Source organism: Coregonus clupeaformis, chromosome 31, assembly GCF_020615455.1.
Source record: "Coregonus clupeaformis isolate EN_2021a chromosome 31, ASM2061545v1, whole genome shotgun sequence".
Classification (NCBI taxonomy): Eukaryota; Metazoa; Chordata; class Actinopteri; order Salmoniformes; family Salmonidae; genus Coregonus; species Coregonus clupeaformis.
In genome coordinates, this window is record NC_059222.1 from 14389195 (window position 1) to 14407424 (window position 18230).

The following is an 18230-nucleotide window of genomic DNA, read 5'->3' on the forward strand; positions in this document are numbered from 1 at the left end:
TCTAACGGCACCTCTCACCCACATGCTGGCTGTTATCAGGGCTCTTCTACACTCAGGGACTGGGGAGCGTTACTGTTGACAGGGCCGAGTTACCTTCTCTCAGCTACTGCACAAGTAGAGCCATGCTGCAACATGGCCCGCTGCCATTCTCTGTGCTGCTGACTTACTCATTCCTGTTCACTAATATAAAAGATCTTTGTGAGTTTTATAGTGAAGTGCAATTTATTGATTATTTGGATGATTAGATCATCATCATTCTTCAGACTACTGCAGTCAACAAGGTGTCATTTAATATACCAATATTGCATCTCTCTCTCTCTCTCTCTCTCTCTCTCTCTCTCTCTCTCTCTTTCTCTCTCTTTCTCCCCACGCCTCTCTCTATCTTCCTCTTCCTCCATGTCTCCCTCTCTCTCTGCTCATTGCAATACATGAAATTGAATTACCAATTTCAATGCTTTCTCTACCCTGCTAGCTGGATGGCTTTTCCCACAGACAGCTCCAAAGGGAAGGAGAGGGGCGCAGAACCTACACGGAGACAACAGCTTGTGGGAAAGAGATATCATGAAATCAGATCCCAAATGCAGCTTCTCTTTTCATGAAAGAAACCTATAGAATTCTAAATAGTTCATGCATTACGGAAAAACGAAAGAAACAGATGTACACTTTATTAAGTTAGAATGTTGTATTTTGTGGCAGAATGCTGGGTCACTAACAACCAAAGTATGCACTCAAGAAATTAAACCAATGCTCAGAGAGAACTGGGAAAATCTGCTGCTTGCATAAGCAAAAATGTAATGACTTAATGTAATGATTTGTTTAGTGGATAATGACAGATACGTTTTAATTGAGTTACCAAAAAAATTATAGCACATTAATGTTCCAGCATGTGTAAAACTTGACTAATGACAATTGTCATCACATATTTCGGATGACACAATTCACTTCCTGCATTTTGAGAAACGCTATACACCAAGACCCTGTATCTCAACAGACTACAGACAACAACACCATCCCTCCCTGTTGGAAAGATTTCCACTTTACGTCTTTGCCATTATGAGTGTAAAAAGCCCAAAGACAGTGAACCAGAGCACTGTGAAACACACAGGGCTTCATTAGGAGTGAGAGTGTGAGTGATCTGTCCCTCTCTGTCCTCAGAATCAGTTGTGACTGTGTTATCATATGTAGCTCATTATAAGCCTAACATCCCGAGCACTTAACCTCGCTGGAACAGAATGAATGACAAAGGTATCAGTCAAAGGAAAGGTGGGGGGACATAGAGCAGGATGCAGAGTTTCTAAAAACAGCACTCAATCAAGTGATCAGAGATAGGTGTGTGGCTCCAGCTTCCCTTGACAAACCTCAGGGTGGCTACCGAGACACACAGACACTCCCTTTCACTTTGACAGTATGAGATACTCTATCATTTACATTTTATCTAGTAAAGGAAACTGGTGTATGACACTGTCACACGTTTGGAAATAGACCATTGTGTGTACTGGAATGATGTAATGAATTTGTTTGAATCTCTTGGTCTTTGTCTCTCTTCAACTTACAATCCTGTAGCAACTAGAGCCATTTATAGAGATCTATATATATGGCTCTCATATACACTACGCAATAATAATCTAAATAAAGAAAGGATTGCTTATAAACTGACAGGTGTGCGCTTCCGACAGCCCTCTTCTTGGAGAACCCTCTATTAAAATCAAATCAAATCAAATTTTATTTGCCACATGCGCCGAATACAACAGGTGTAGACATTACAGTGAAATGCTTACTTACAAGCCCTTAACCAACAATGCATTATTATTGTTTTCTTTCTATTTTAAAAGAATAAAAGCAAATAATTAAAAAGCAGCAGTAAAATAACAGTAGGGAGGCTATATACAGGGGGGTACCAGTGCAGAGTCAATGTGCGGGGGCACCGGCTAGTCGAGGTAATTAAGGTAATATGCACATGTGGGTAGAGTTAAAGTGACTATGCATAAATAATAAACAGAGTAGCAGCAGCGTAAAAGAGGGGGATGGGGTGGGGGTGGGGGGGCAGTGCAAATAGTCCGGGTAGCCATGATTAGCTGTTCAGGAGTCTTATGGCTTGGGGGTAGAAGCTGTTGAGAAGCCTTTTGGACCTAGACTTGGCGCTCTGGTACCGCTTGCTGTTCGGTAGCAGAGAGAACAGTCTATGACTAGGGTGGCTGGAGTCTTTGACAATTTTGAGGGCATTCCTCTGACACCACCTGGTATAGAGGTCCTGGATGGCAGGAAGCTTGGCCCCAGTGATGTACTGGGCCGTACGCACTACCCTCTGTAGTGCCTTGCGGTCGGAGGCCGAGCAGTTGCCATACCAGGCGGTGATGCAACCAGTCAGGATGCTCTCGATGGTGCAGCTGTATAACTTTTTGAGGATCTGAGGATCCATGCCAAATCTTTTCAGTCTCCTGAGGGGGAATAGGCGTTGTCGTGCCCTCTTCACGACTGTCTTGGTGTGTTTGGACCATGATAGTTCGTTGGTGATGTGGTCACCAAGGAACTTGAAGCTCTCAACCTGTTCCACTACAGCCCCGTCGATGAGAATGGGGGCGTGCTCAGTCCTCTTTTTTTTCCTGTAGTCCACAATCATCTCCTTTGTCTTGATCATGTTGAGGGAGAGGTTGTTATCCTGGCACCACACGGCCAGGTCTCTGACCTCCTCCCTATAGGCTGTCTCATCGTTGTCGGTGATCAGGCCTACCACTGTTGTGTCGTCAGCAAACTTAATGATGGTGTTAGAGTTGTGCCTGGCCATGCAGTCATGGGTGAACAGGGAGTACAGGAGGGGACTGAGCACGCACCCCTGAGGGGCCCCCGTGTTGAGGATCAGCGTGGCAGATGTGTTGTTCCCTACCCTTACCACCTGGGGGCGGCCCGTCAGGAAGTCCAGGGTCCAGTTGCAGAGGGAGGTGTTTAGTCCCAGGATCCTTAGCTTATTGATGAGCTTTGAGGGCACTGTGGTGTTGAACGCTGAGCTGTAGTCAATAAATAGCATTCTCACGTAGGTGTTCCTTTTGTCCAGGTGGGAAAGGGCAGTGTGGATTGCAATAGAGATTGCATCATCTGTGGATCTGTTGGGGCGGTATGCAAATTGGAGTGGGTCTAGGGTTTCTGGGATAATGGTGTTGATGTGAGCCATGACCAGCCTTTCAAAGCACTTCATGTCTACAGACGTGAGTGCTACGGGTCGGTAGTCATTTAGGCAGGTTATCTTAGTGTCCTTGGGCACAGGGACTATGGTGGTCTGCTTGAAACATGTTGGTATTACAGACTCAGTCAGGGACATGTTGAAAATGTCAGTGAAGACACTTGCCAGTTGGTCAGCACATGCTCGGAGTACACATCCTGGTAATCCATCTGGCCCTGCGGCCTTGTGAATGTTGACCTGCTTAAAAGTCTTACTCACATCGGCTACGGAGAGCGTGATCACATAGTCATCCGGAACAGCTGGTGCTCTCATGTATGCTTCAGTGTTGCTTGCCTCGAAGCGAGCATAGAAGTGATTTAGCTCGTCCGGTAGGCTTGTGTCACTGGGCAGCTCGTGGCTGTGCTTCCCTTTGTAGTCTGTAATCTGGGTCAAAAACCTGAACAAAATCATGTTGTTCCCTACTTAGCAAAGCACAAGTTAAAATATAAACACCAAGGCCTTAAAAATGGAATCTGCATTAAGGGAACCAGCGCCACTGTTCTCCCTAGCCCTCTGTTATTGTTATTGTTTTGTTGACGAAACAGAGTTCAGGAGAGTCCAAACGGAGGTGAGCAGCGTGGTAAAAAAAAATTGCACTGCAATGGTGTCCGAGGATTTAAAAAAACAGTGTTTGTTGTTTGCGGTAACTTCTTTGTTGTTGTAATATCCCAAACAGATGTGGCAGTTCCACAATTAAGGATTCCAAAACAATGGACGTAGAAGTCACTGTATGCGTAACCTTGTGTCCCTCCCTACTTCCAGGTGTCCCTCTGTCTGTGTTGTTTCTGCCTGGATCTTTCCCAGGCCTCTGTGAAGTGGCAGCCCAGCAGGCCTTTGGCAATTGGGGATGGTCCAAGGTGAGAATGGGGGTTATTCACACCTGCCTGGCAGCAGGGGATTCTCCTCCACAGCGGTTAACGATGCGGCAGCCAGCTCCTGAGTTCCTCCTCATTGACCCCCCAATTTACTCACTCATGCACCAACACGCACACACAAACACACACACACCAGAACAGCGCCGGAGAAGATGGCTGCCGTTTTACAGCCCTCTAACCAATTGTACTATTATGTGTGTTTTTCCGCGTTATTTGTAATTTATTTTGTACATAATGTTTATGCCATCGTCTCTTATAACCAAAAAGAGCTTCTGGATATCAGGACAGCGATTACTCACCTCGCATTGGACGAAGACTTTTTCTTCAACGAGTCGGACGCTGAAGGATATTCTACAGACACCCGGCAAGGCCCAGATCCCCGTCATTCGCCTGAGGAAGAGACGGAGATATCGTGGGACGTAGGTCGGGGTGCCTTGTAAGATCCGACGGCGAGCGAGTAAACTGCCTCTCCCATCAATACTATTAGCCAACGTTCAATCTTTTGAGAATAAAATTGACGATTTAAGATTACGGTTATCCTACCAACGGGACATTAAAAACTGTAATATCTTATGTTTCACGGAGTCGTGGCTGAACGACAACAATGATACCATTCAGCTAGCAGGCTACACGCTACATCGGCAGGACAGAACGGCTGGCTCCGGTAAGACAAAGGGTGGCGGTCTCTGTATATTTGTAAACAACAGCTGGTGTACAAAATCAAATACTAAGGAAGTCTCGAGGTTTTGCTCGCCTGAGGTAGAGTATCTTATGATAAGCTGTAGACCACACTATTTACCAAGAGAGTTTTCAGCTATATTTTTCATAGCTGTCTATTTACCACCACAAACCAATGCTGGCATTAAGATTGCACTGAACGAGTTGTACAAGGCCATTAATCAACAGGAAAACGCTCATCCAGATGCAGCGCTCCTAGTGGCCGGGGACTTTAATGCAGGGAAACTTAAATCCGTTCTACCTAATTTCTACCAGCATGTCAAATGTGCAACCAGAGGGAAAAAAACTCTAGACCACCTTTACTCCACACACAGAGACGCATACAAAGCTCTCCCTCGCCCTCCATTTGGCAAATCTGACCATAACTCTATCCTCCTGATTCCTGCTTATAAGCAAAAACTGAAGCAGGAAGCACCAGTGATTCGGTTAATAAAAAAGTGGTCAGATGACGCAGATGCCAAGCTACAGGACTGTTTTGCTAGCACAGACTGGAACATGTTCCGGGATTCTTCAGACAGCATTGAGGAGTACACCACATCAGTCACTGGCTTCATCAATAAGTGCATCGATGATGTCGTCCCCACAGTGACCGTATCGTACATACCCCAACCAGAAGCCATGGATTACAGGCAACATCCGCACTGAGCTAAAGGGTAGAGCTGCCGCTTTCAAGGAACGGGACTCTAACCCGGAAGCTTATAAGAAATCCCGCTATGACCTCCGACGAACCATCAAACAGGCAAAGAGTCAATACAGGTCTAAGATTGAATCATACTACACTGGCTCTGACGCTCGTCGGATGTGGCAGGGCTTGAAAACTATTACAGACTACAAAGGGAAGCACAGCCGCGAGCTGCCCAGTGACACAAGCCTACCAGACGAGCTAAACCACTTCTATGCTCGCTTTCGAGGCAAGCAACACTGAAGCATGCATGAGAGCACCAGCTGTTCCGGACGACTATGTGATCACGCTCTCCGTAGCCGATGTGAGTAAGACTTTTAAGCAAGTCAACATTCACAAGGCCGCTGGGCCAGACGGATTACCAGGGCGTGTACTCCGAGCATGTGCTGACCAACTGGCAAGTGTCTTCACTGACATTTTCAACATGTCCCTGACCGAGTCTGTAATACCAACATGTTTCAAGCAGACCACCATAGTCCCCGTGCCCAAGAACTCTAAGATAACCTGCCTAAATGACTACCGACCCGTGGCACTGACGTCTGTAGCCATGAAGTGCTTTGAAAGACTGGTCATGGCTCACATCAACAGCATAATCCCAGAAACCCTAGACCCACTCCAATTTGCATACCGCCCCAACAGATCCACAGATGATGCAATCTCTATCGCACTCCACACTGCCCTTTCCCACCTGGACAAGAGGAACACCTACGTGAGAATGCTATTCATTGACTACAGCTCAGCATTCAACACCATAGTGCCCTCTAAGCTCATCACTAAGCTAAGGATCCTGGGACTAAACACCTCCCTCTGCAACTGGATCCTGGACTTCCTGACGGGCCGCCCCCAGGTGGTAAGGGTAGGTAACAACACATCTGCCACACTGATCCTCAACACGGGGGCCCCTCAGGGGTGCGTGCTCAGTCCCCTCCTGTACTCTCTGTTCACCCATGACTGCATGGCCAGGCACGACTCCAACACCATCATTAAGTTTGCCGACGACACAACAGTGGTAGGCCTGATCACCGACAACGATGAGACAGCCTATAGGGAGGAGGTCAGAGATCTGGCCGTGTGGTGCCAGGACAACAACCTCTCCCTCAACGTGACCAAGACAAAGGAGATGATTGTGGACTACAGGGAAAAAAAAGAGGACTGAGCACGCCCCATTCTCATCGACGGGGCTGTAGTGGAACAGGTTGAGAGCTTCAAGTTCCTTGGTGTCCACATCACCAACGAACTATCATGGTCCAAGCACACCAAGACAGTCGTGAAGAGGGCACGACAAAGCCTATTCCCCCTCAGGAGACTAAAAAGATTTGGCATGGGTCCTCAGATCCTCAAAAAATTCTACAGCTGCACCATCGAGAGCATCCTGACTGGTTGCATCACCGCCTGGTATGGCAACTGCTTGGCCTCTGACCGCAAGGCACTACAGAGGGTAGTGCGTGACGGCCCAGTACATCACTGGGGCAAAGCTCCCTGCCATCCAAGACCTCTATACCAGGCGGTGTCAGAGGAAGGCCCTCAAAATTGTCAAAGACTCCAGCCACCCTAGTCATAGACTGTTCTCTCTGCTACCGCACGGCAAGCGGTACCGGAGTGCCAAGTCTAGGTCCAAAAGACTTCTCAACAGCTTCTACCCACAAGCCATAAGACTCCTGAACAGCTAATCATGGCTACCCGGACTATTTGCACTGCCCCCCACCCCATCCTTTTTACGCTGCTGCTACTCTGTTAAGTATTTATGCATAGTCACTTTAACTCTACCCACATGTACATATTACCTCAACTACCTCAACTAGCCGGTGCCCCCGCACATTGACTCTGCAACCGTTACCCCCCTGTATATATAGCCTCCCTACTGTCACTTTATTTTACTTCTGCTCTTTGTTTTTCTCAACACTTTTTTTTGTTGTTGTTTTATTCTTACTTTTTTGTTTAAAATAAACGCACTGTTGGTTAAGGGCTGTAAGTAAGCATTTCACTGTAATGTCTGCACTTGTTGTATTCGGCGCATGTGACCAATAAAATTTGATTTGATTTGATTTGACAGTCACACACACACTTCCCTTTGGGTCTATTATGGTCAGTCTGCTTCATTAGAACATGTATTACAGTCACCTAGAGTACAACAAGCAGGCCTTGGGCTCCTCCCTCTAAAATGTATATTAGAGAGTTCCTTGGCAGGATGCTGTTTGACAAGACCCTGCCAACGGGAAGCACATCTTCTTATCAAAGAAACAGGCTGATGTCATGTACCTGCTTATTAGGAGGGATTCCTGTTTACTGCTCAATTACCCAGCTCATGTGAAGGACGTCCTCTGTCCTTAGGATGCTGTGGTAGTTTAGGATGGGATGAGTAAGTGCACTTTACTGCTACAGTAGCAGTGGTGATTTAGATAACTCAACTCAGAGCTCACTATTTAAACAGTGGCATTCTAAGGTCCTTCCATTACAGAATCCTCACACCATGAAATTAGTGTGGAATTCCTCCTTGTTCTGCATTGGTCTACTAGTACAAAACAGTTCCATCTCTTTACGGACAAATATCACGAGGTGACATTGATTTCTTTGTGACTAACTGACTAAATGAGAAACTAACTAAATGAGTAAGCCCGCTTTTGAAGTGGAAAGTATTAGCAGCATACCATGGTTACTGTATAGTGTAATATATTGGTAGGCCTATGTCGCTTGGTTTCCTGTGGAAAGATACATCTGGATCAAAATTGGAGGTTCTCATTAGCACGGCTATAGGAGGACAGGATGGCACCATGGCCAACTCCAAGCACTTCCACTGACTCTCACCTAACAGTAGCCAGGAGGCCACATCCCTTTAAGATGTAAGATCAAGGCAACACCTCCATTCAGAAAGCTGTCTTAGCTTGGAGTCTGACAATGTGAAACATGGACAGTGCTAAAGCAGCTTCAAAGCCTTTTATTGCCACAGAGGCAGGATCAAAGGGTCTGCTCTGTCGAAGAACGGCCGCCACTTCCCCATTATTTATCATAAGGAACCCATGGGAGGGAGAAAACACCTGAGTGACTCTCCCCATGCTGATCTTCCACAGCTCAGGTCATGGAAGAGAGGACCCTGGCCCGTGGTGACCCCTGCGCCTCCCTCTTAACCCCGGGCTTCAAGCATGTGATTGACATCGGGTCAGAGGAAGAGCATGGCATCTCCTCTCCAGGTGCCATCTGGGTGGAATTAGCTAGTCCATTTATAACCCAGTGTTACTGAGTGTGGGGCTGGCTGGCAGGGGCAGAAGTTTCCATGGAAAAAAACCAGGAGGAGGAAGATGCAGGGGAATCTGAGGTTGAGACTGGGAAACCTAGCCGTGCTTGTTGGACCTGTTCAGTTCACTGGCTTTTAAATGTACATGTAATTGGCTGTTTGTGGCGTGACTGCTGTTCGGCCCAGTAGGGGTGACTCCTTGCCTAACTACAAAGGCATATGCTACTGGGAGAGTCTCGCAGCTCCTCAGTCACCGGCCCTGCTAAAGACTTGCTAAATGATCACAGGGCTCATTGGACCCGCAACGCTGCTTAGAATGTTCCAGATGTCATCTACGAGCCAACAGCAGCATGTCCATTTCTCTCACATTATCCAGAAAACATAATCAGAGATAATGATGGCCAAAGAAAAGGGCCACCAATTCCCATTTCCAATAGCATAAATCTTTGTATCATTCTGCCTGTGTCATTAAGGATAATTGGGGGATCACGGTGAGAAAGAGGCAACAGTCCAAATCCTTGGTGAAATCTTCCTAAAGGGGAGAGAATGGCTCCAGTGTTCTATTGACTACATAGCCTACTATCATCCTCACTGTCTTCACCATCTTTCTGGTGGCAATATTCTACAGAATACAGTAGCTGTAAAGAGAAAGAGAAGGGACGTTTAAGTGTAAGAATCTAGGCCACGCTAGTCTTCTGTGACCGGGAGAATGCAGCCGGCTGCAAGCCTGCTGTCCATCCCCTGCTGGTAGACTGCTGCCACAATGACCCCTGACCCACAGCGACCCCTGATTAGCGCCTGAGCACAGAGAGAAAGGGCTGCTGGGCAGCCTGCCTGCCTGCCTCCAGTAAGGCTGAGCTTGAGTCAACACATTTGTGAAGGGATGCAATTTATAAACACTGACAACTAAATATAGTGGAGAGGAATGAGACTTTGCCCAAGCCTTCCTGTTAGGAGTAAAGTTATTTAAATGTCGCTGTGTTGGGACTGGGAGCGAAACAGAGAGTTTCAGCTGAAAAGGCCAGAGTGAGAATTGGGGACTACATAATGAGAGGCTTGGTACTGGGCTAAGCACCATTTTCCCCTCCTTGTTACTTTTTATTGTCTTTTCTTGTCCTTTAGGTTGACTCAGTGTCTTGCATCAAAATACACTCAAGTCTAATTTACAGAAGTCCCTCGAATGTGGGGGGAAATAAGACTGGTTTGGATCAGTTTAGAACCCTGAGGATTTTGGTGGTAAACCACAGCATAGAATCTGTGAGGTTTCATTCTTTTGTTTTCCTAGGGGAGGCTCTATGGCTGTGACTGGACTCACAGTCTCCAGTAAATCACAACTCTGCTATACTTAATGCTTAGCTTGTCTGAGGACATGTGCAGGCAATTTTGGCAGAATATGAAAGACCAACCGTTTTTTTTTTATGTAAGAAAATGAATCCCCCAACAAGCAAAGCGATACTCGCGCTTACAGCTACGATATATTATGTGTCCTTGTGCTTGTTGCGTCAACACCGTTTTTTTCTGAGTGATTAGGGATCTGTTTGCTAATGTCAACCCCAATACATTTGTGAATTTATCAAATGTAACTAAATATTGTTTAAGATATGGCCATTACTGCTGTTTGCTAAGATTATGTGTGCTTCAGTTAGCACGGTTGTTGATCCAATCCAGTGGTAGGATCTGGGGATGTTGGTGGAGAGCTAATCAAGCCATTGTTGTAACTATTTGACGACGCTGGTTCAAAATAAACAGATCCAGAGAGAACCTGTTGAGGTTTTACTTGACTTCACATTCAGTAAAATACTGTGAACCTGGACTCCAAACCAGTTGGTGGCTAAATCAAATGTTAGCAGGATGGCATGGAGATAGGAATGGAGATGAGTGTTTACACTATATAACTGGGCCCTCTATAGGCCCCAAAACCCTTACTCCTCATTAATATGCAACCTTGGCACCTCCCTCTGTTTACCCTCAATATAGATCTAGACAAAAGCCTTCCAGAGAGGGCAATGGTTGGTGACAGTCAGTGGCACATAAACCCAGATCCAACACAATGCTGTGGGAATGAGCTGCTAATATATGAGAGCACATCATGGGAATTGTAGCTACTTGCAATAGCACTGCTATAATAAATAAGTGCCATATGTTTAACACAGAGTGGAGGGCAGGGTTTATTCTCCAGAGAGAAGAAAGGTCTCCACACCGGCCACATTAATTGGCTTATTAGCATTTCTAATAGAATGTGCCTCAGCACTTGCCCTTGATGACTGGCTGTTTATAAAATCTGCATAGTTAATTAGATGATAACATTGGAGATGGTGCATTCATCTATTCCTGCATAATATGAGTCTGACTCAATGACCTAAGCAAAAAATAAATTTTGTCCAAGGGATTTTTTTTTTAATACACTGCATATACAGTTGAAGTCTGAAGTTGACATACAACTTAGCCAAATACATTTAACTCAGTTTTTCACAATTCCTGACATTTAATCCTAGTAAACATTCCCTGTTTTAGGTCAGTTAGGATCACCACTTTATTTTAAGAATGTGAAATGTCAGAATAATAGTACAGAGAATGATTTATTTCAGCTTTTATTTATTTCATCACATTCCCAGTGGGTCAGAAGTTTACATACACTCAATTAGTATTTGGTAGCATTGCCTTTAAATTGTTTAACTTGGGTCAAACGTTTCGGGTAGCCTTCCACAAGCTTCCCACAATAAGTTGGGTGAATTTTGGCCCATTCCTCCTAACAGAGCTGGTGTAACTGTCAGGTTTGTAGGCCTCCTTGCTCGCACACGCTTTTTCAGTTCTGCCCACACATTTTCTATAGGATTGAGGTCAGGGCTTTGTGATGGCCACTCCAATACCTTGACTTTGTTGTCCTTAAGCCATTTTGCCACAACTTTGGAAGTATGCTTGGGGTCATTGTCCATTTGGAAGACCCATTTGCGACCAAGCTTTAACTTCCTGACTGATGTCTTGAGATGTTGCTTCAATATATCCACATCATTTTCCTTCCTCATGATGCCATCTATTTTGTTATGTGCACCAGTCCCTCCTGCAGCAAAGCACCCCCACAGCATGACAGTGGGTCAGAAGTTTACATACACTCAATTAGTATTTGGTAGCATTGCCTTTAAATTGTTTAACTTGGGTCAAACGTTTCGGGTAGCCTTCCACAAGCTTCCCACAATAAGTTGGGTGAATTTTGGCCCATTCCTCCTAACAGAGCTGGTGTAACTGTCAGGTTTGTAGGCCTCCTTGCTCGCACACACTTTTTCAGTTCTGCCCACACATTTTCTATAGGATTGAGGTCAGGGCTTTGTGATGGCCACTCCAATACTTTGTTGTCCTTAAGCCATTTTGCCACAACTTTGGAAGTATGCTTGGGGTCATTGTCCATTTGGAAGACCCATTTGCGACCAAGCTTTAACTTCCTGACTGATGTCTTGAGATGTTGCTTCAATATATCCACATCATTTTCCTTCCTCATGATGCCATCTATTTTGTTATGTGCACCAGTCCCTCCTGCAGCAAAGCACCCCCACAGCATGATGCTGCCACCCCCGTGCTTCACGGTTGGGATGGTGTTCTTCGGCTTGCAAGCACCCCCTTTTTCCTCCAAACATAACGATGGTCATTATGGCCAAACAGTTATATTTTTGTTTCATCAGACCAGAGGACATTTCTCCAAAAAGTACGATCTTTGTCCCCATATGCAGTTGCAAACCGTAGTCTAGCTTTTTTATGGCAGTTTTGGAGCAGTGGCTTCTTCCTTGCTGAGCGGCCTTTCAGGTTATGTTGATATAGGACTCGTTTTACAGTGGATATAAATACTTTTGTACCTGTTTCCTCCAGCATCTTCACAAGGTCCTTTGCTGTTGTTCTGGGATTGATTAGCATTTTCGCACCAAAGTACGTTCATCTCTAGGAGACAGAACGCGTCTCCTTCCAGAGCGGTATGACGGCTGCGTGGTCCCATGGTGTTTATACTTGCGTACTATTGTTTGTACAGATGAACGTGGTACCTTCAGGCGTTTGAAAATTGCTCCTAAGGATGAACCAATTTTTTTTCTGAGGTCTTGGCTGATTTCTTTTGATTTTCCCATGATGTCAAGCAGAGGCACTGATTTTGAAGGTAGGCCTTGAAATACATCCACAGGTACACCTCCAATTGACTCAAATTATGTCAATTAGCCTATAAGAAGCTTATAATTCACTGTATCACAATTCCAGGGGGTCAGAAGTTTACAGACACTAAGTTGACTGTCCCTTTAAACAGCTTGGAAAATTCCAGAAAATGATGTCATGGCTTTAGAAGTGAAATGATCTGTCTGTAAACATTTGTTGGAAAAATTACTTGTGTCATGCACAAAGTAGATGTCCTAACCGACTTGCCAAAACTATAGTTTGTTAACAAGAAATTTGTGGAGTGGTTGAAAAATGAATTTTATTGACTCCAACCTAAGTGTATGTAAACTTCCGACTTCTACTGTAGCCCTTATTATTTTTCCCTAGGTCCATGAGTCAATTAAAATTGAATAGAAACTGTGAATGTTTTTCTCCTCAAGAAATAACATTGATATTACATACTGCATAACCGACAAACATGTGGGAATGTTGTCATAAACATGATGACTTTGACAGTCATGACTTTGACATCAGCAAGTCATGACTGTTGATGTGACATACAATTATAATGTCATAAATTGTCATAATGCAGTATGTAATACCAAGCTCTAAGTCATATGAATGATACCCTTTGGTAGGAATTATGATGCAACATTCAAATAAAGCATCACCGACAGTTGACTCTAGATAAGACAAAGCTAGAGCAAGGGGTCAAAGTAAAAATATCAGTTTTTATTTTTGAGAAAGTTCTGTATCCTAAAAACATCCTACAAGCAGCAGGGACGGTTTGCCGGTCCCTTGAAGACCCGATAGAGATCTCCAGCAGCACAGGGTCAACAGCCAGAACACACCACATGAGACTGGGAAAGTCGGTCATGACCGTGCAGGCTAGAGGAAGCCCACGCCTTCCCCTCTGTGCTTGGTCTCTCACATCTCTGACCTCCATGGCAGCAGCTCGCTCCATGTGGTACTTCCATCTCCCCTGCTCTGCCCTCTGGGGGACGGCTCTCATGTGGCGCAGGGCCCTCTGCCGTGATTAGTTCACACATTGTTTTTACAAACTCTGAAGGAACTTCCTTTGGCAGCTACTGTTTTTATTGCTTTCCTCATCCTTGTCATTAAAAACGTTTTGACACGTGAAGCCCCCTACCACTTCACATTCCAACATAATTGCTCACCGTGGCACACATCCATTCACAATTCAACTACATGGAAACTTTTTTTTGTGTGTGTGTGTTGGTTGGTTTGGGTACCATTATGTTAGTGTGGGGGTACAGAGAGGCCCTTTTAAGGCCCTCAAAAATAAACAATTATTTCAGGTGTATATTTGTTCAGGCTCTCATGAACCTATAAAAACATTCCCCAATTTAGAAGAATCTAAAAGTAGGGTTTAAAAACTGAAGATGTTGTAGCCTCATGTTTGTCTGACCTGTTGTTCCAGGTATTTCACGGAACCCTGTGGTGGTGAGCTCCCGTAGTCAGTTGTGTGAGATAAAGTGCTCATGCAGCAACAATGCAAGTTCTGTCCATCCTTACACTCATCACACTACAGACCACAGATGAAGGCAACTTTCTTTGACTTTCTCCTTTGTATGTTGAATGACGTCATCTCCACCAGTTTGTCATTTTATCTGTCACTGTTTCATTCAATTAGTCCACAGAATTTTAGCAAGTCACAGCTGCAACTCATAGCCATGCCCTTGTATTAATTCAGACAAGGTTACCCAAAGAGTTTGGTGCACTTTTGAGAACTTTCCCTGCTTTGTGACTGATACAGTAGTAAGTCACACGTGGGGCTGACATATGGCCACCAGGCCTGTGGAATGGAGGGTGGAGTAGGGGGTATAGGGGCTCCTTAAATCTTTGGACTGAAGTGAATACAGCATCAGTTAGATACAGTTGAGAGCAAAGTAGATGGCCAAACAGAGGCATAAGTCTTGAGGATTGGGTTTCAAGTGCTTTGACTTTCTCCCTGGTCCTTTGTGTTGGGGCGCTCCTCTCGTCTTTGTGTCTCAGGTTCACTGGAGTGACGGCAGTTGAAAGAACAGAAATCAGACACGGCTAGGCTCAACGGCACACCAAACTAGAGTGTGTGCAGCACAACTCTCGCTCTCTCTCTCTGAGAATGGCCTTCCTTTAGGAAATATGCCTGAGGTCTATAACCCTGAGACCATACCTACATTAATATAATGGAAAACAAGAGTATAAGTGCTTTGAAGGAGACTTTCCATTGGTAGAGACATAACATGTCCTAATATTACAAGATATGAGATAATATTGTAAGCATAATTATTTTGATGATCTAAATGTAGATATTGACAGCTCCTAATAGCAGTTTGGTATTAAGACTAATTGTACTATGCACAAAATAATTAGGTTGTTACTTTACAAAGTTTATTATTGCCTTCAAAAGCCTTTCCACTGACAAAAGTTGCTCTAGTTAACATCCAGTAGCAAAGACATTCCTATGTACTAGAAACACCAAACCTTGAGAAGAAATGTTTGTAGGCAGGGCTATTTCACTGAATGGACCCATTACCCTGGCAACAGGATCACTCCATCAGTTCAGTCAACAGATGGTGGGTGTGCAACAAGCAGCATATGTTCCAATAAGCACCGGCTATTACTACAGATGGAGGGTGGGAAGGAGGCTGGCACTGAAACATAACCTGACATTTCCTCCTCATTTGGTGCTGCATTGTTACATACCACAAAGCAAGATTAGCCCTACGAGGTGAATAGCACCGGAGAATCTGAAGGCAAATTACTGACAGTCCATCGCATTTTTAGACTGAACGTTACCCAAACTGGGTTTGACAACTGGCTGTATATCACTAGGCAGGATGGGGAAAAGGAGGAATGGTTTGCTAATGCTGACATGTGTATATATTTACTTCCCCTTGCTGGGTTTTATAGCTCTGTAACAAGGGAGGGTTTCATGGTACAGATGTATGATCTTAATTTGATCACCCTGTTGCAGGGAATTTAAATCCTGTAGTCGATCTGAGGTTCAAAAAGGCTTCTGAAGTTTGTAATTTCCACTTTTGGGATAATCCTTTTTGTTTTAAATAATAATTTCTCTAAATGGGCCTAGATTCCAAATACAACAAAGAGAGGGCTACAGTGTTGGCGAGGGCATGATACTGTTTACTTGACATGCACAAAGGCAGACTAGCACTCACACTCACCTCAACCCACTAAATATATGCCAACATCCAGCCAGTACACTACATGCATGCTCTTTTGGCTGTGTTCTTTTTTTCTTCCCCATTGGTTTTTGAAGTCAGTCCACAAATACAGCATCAACAAATCTGGGACCGGTTCCAGGCTTTTGAAAGAAAGGTGTCTATTTATTGTTCAGGCTGTAAATATCCCTGGCTATATTTGCTCACTTGGGCTCTTGGCATTTTAAACTATTTTTTAACTATTGTAGTATTCTATAGTTGTCCTATCCCAGCAGCTCGTCATTTTTAATTCATAAACGACTGTGTTTTGACTCAAGTTATAGGCAGTCCTAAAGGGGCTTATTATAGAAAACAGATTGGACATTCTATAATTATCATCACCACTATAAGTAAACATTTATTGACATTGTGATTGTTTATATTTTCTAAACATAAACACAAAAATGTTCAATTCAAGCCACAACTAACGGGTACTTATAATCAACACCTTGATAATGACAATCGAGAGTAGCCAACCAAGTCATAGACTGTTCTCTCTGCTACCGCACGGCAAGCGGTACCGGAGTGCCAAGTCTAGGTCCAAAAGACTTCTCAACAGCTTCTACCCCCAAGCCATAAAACTCCTGAACAGCTAATCATGGCTACCCAGACTATTTGCACTGCCCCCCCACCCCCACCCCATCTTTTTACACTGCTGCTACTCTGTTAATTATTTATGCATAGTCACTTTAACTCTACCCACATGTACATATTACTTCAACTACCTCAACTAGCCGGTGCCCCAGCACATTGACTCTGCACCGGTACCCCCCTGTATATATAGCCTCTCTACTGTTATTTTATTTTACTTCTGCTCTTTTTTTCTCAACACTTTTTTGTTGTTGTTTTATTTTACTTTTTTATTAAAAATAAATGCACTGTTGGTTAAGGGCTGTAAGTAAGCATTTCACTGTAATGTCTGCACCTGTTGTATTCGGCGCATGTGGCCAATAAAATTTGATTTGATTTGATTTGAACTGCAGCATAGGCCCTTTCACAGTTTTTGGCACATGCTACCACCACTATGCCCCCTCCCCTCTCTTCCCACACCCAACCGCCAAAACACAAAGCCAAACTGAAAACAGCAGTGTGCAGGCTTTCATTTCTTTGGGTACGGCACAGTCTCGGGGCTCTGGAATGGTTGGCTGTGCCGCCGCGCCTGCAGGCCCCACCCATCCCTCTGTCCATAGAGGAAACAGAGATGACAGTGTGCCAAGTCCTCTGGTTCCTGTGGAAGAGACCCGCCGCTCTTCCCCTCCCATCTCTCCCCCGGCCTGCCGCACAACAGACGACATGCTACCTGTTATGGCCATGAGGATGGGTGCGCCCCGCCCCTGTCACGCATTCAGCCACCGCAGCCCCCTCGCGGCACATTCAGTTCTGGCCCACTTGGCCTTGACCACAACCACAGAGCCTCTGGGGCAAAGAGACTATATTTATCATTAGGGTACATGAAGCCATGCCATAATTAAATGGGTAATTGGGGACTGTGAAACTCAAAAGGGAGGATGTGTTGCTGTTGCAGCTCCCTTGCATCTTCCTAGACTGCTTTTCAACTTACATGCACATATATGCTTCATTTAGCATTGTGTATGGGGGCCAGATTTAAAGACCTTGGTACCAAAGTTAATCTTAGTTTGGACTCTGTTTCCTTCCAGAACTCCACATCTGACCCAGCATTCTTCAGGCTAATGGTCCACCTCTAGGCTACCTGCTGCTACACCTTTGACATCATACTAATTACAGCTAAGACAAACCCTGTGGGTACTGGAAATGTATTCCAAATACTCATGCATTCAGTCCACTGTTTTCTTCCATAATCAGATTATATGAGACAGGTTAGTGCAGTAGTGCTCTAACCAGCAGTTTCCCATCATGGTGACTTCACAGGACTTTCATTATATATTGTCTAAAAGCCCATCTATCTCAGTGTCATACTGAACCCTGTGACATCATTATCACTATATCAACAACCTGGTGCTTTTCTCCTATATTTTTTCTGTAGAAATTGATCAGATCTCTTTCCTGCTCAGTCTATATGTTGCTCTGCCGCCAAGGTCAAGTCATCTGTTTATGTGGCTTTGTTTTTCATTCCAGCATGTGTTTTATTTTCTGCAGATAAGAGGAA